The following is a 1,313-nucleotide window of genomic DNA, read 5'->3' as shown; positions in this document are numbered from 1 at the left end:
ATCAGAGGCCGAGAAGCTGCTGTGCGTACTTAAGGACAGGTGCGCTGGCTAAAGCAGGTCGGAGGGTTCAGCACAGCACCTGATAATCATGGAGGCTCACGAGGCGTGGCCCTCACGAACCCTGCGTGGTGTGATCTCAGCCCATGGGCCCCGGAGGCCTCGGCTTGTTTGCCTCGCCCCCTCCCCTGTCCTCTGGCTGCAAACACTGGGCAGGCTTCCCTCCACTCCATCCGCAGGAGCCCCCTCGGGCCCGGGAGCCTGCCCTCACTCCGGGGAGAGGTTAGGTCCCTGCAGCATCTCTAGTGGCTTTTTCCTGGTTTTCCAGCACCTTCCAGGTTGTGAGGGACACAGACTCCTCACGTCCCGGTGAGCTCCGTCTCCAGCTCTGGAAGCGGCAGTCCTGTTGCAGCCGGAGCTCCTAGCCAGGCTCGGCCCACGGTGGTGCTCAGTACCTGGGGGCGGCACGAGTACCGGACGGCAAGGCCCCTGCAGAGTCTCGTAATACTTCAGAGGCTCCCCAAGACTCAAAGACGCTGGAAACCACAGGTCCAAAGGATGCATGGACGCATTCACAGTAAAAAAATAACGGAGTATTCATGAGAGGTGGGGGGTGACCTCCAAGGGGCGCGGGATTTGGGGGCAGAGGGCATAATGGCATGTCCTGAAACTGCAGACAGCTGTGTGACTCTGACGACACTGAAGGCCGCCAAAGTGTGCCCCTCACCTCGGATGCTGAGCTGCTCCCCGATAAAGCCGTCAGCAAGCATCCGCGAGTCCAGGGGAAGCCAGGAGCATGGTCTTTGCCCCGTCCTTACCGGCTTTTTGTACATTTACAGTGATTTCCCAACACGTTTAAGTGGCTAGATCAGATCCCGTCCCCGATGAGCAGGGTTCAAGGACTCCCCCTCCCGCCTCGCTCAGTGAGCGTTGCCTTTGCACGTTTCTGCACTGTGCCCATCGCCATGGTGAGTGCTCCCGGGCATCCGGTCACTCGGACCTCTCAGCCTCCCCAGGAGGGGGTCCTGTTCACGTGCCCAACACGCCCATCCTGCAGATGGGAAACAGGCCTACTGAGAGCATCCGCTCGCGAGGCGGCCAGCCCCGGACCCAGGGTGTCCGACCGAGAGCGTCCGCGGGCTGGACCCGAGCGCCAGCCTCAGCTGTGGCGTCGGTCGCGGGGTGCGGGTCCCAAGCCAGGCGGGTGGCGTCTGCTCCCAGGGGCTCTAATTTGGTCTCTGCCACACGCCTGCCCACAGCACCTGGGCTGCCTTCTGATGGGGGCGCCGCAGAAACCTCAGCTGCCGTGTCGCAAC

Source organism: Ailuropoda melanoleuca, chromosome 12 (genome assembly GCF_002007445.2).
Source record: "Ailuropoda melanoleuca isolate Jingjing chromosome 12, ASM200744v2, whole genome shotgun sequence".
Taxonomy (NCBI): domain Eukaryota; kingdom Metazoa; phylum Chordata; class Mammalia; order Carnivora; family Ursidae; genus Ailuropoda; species Ailuropoda melanoleuca.
This window is presented reverse-complemented; position numbering follows the sequence as displayed.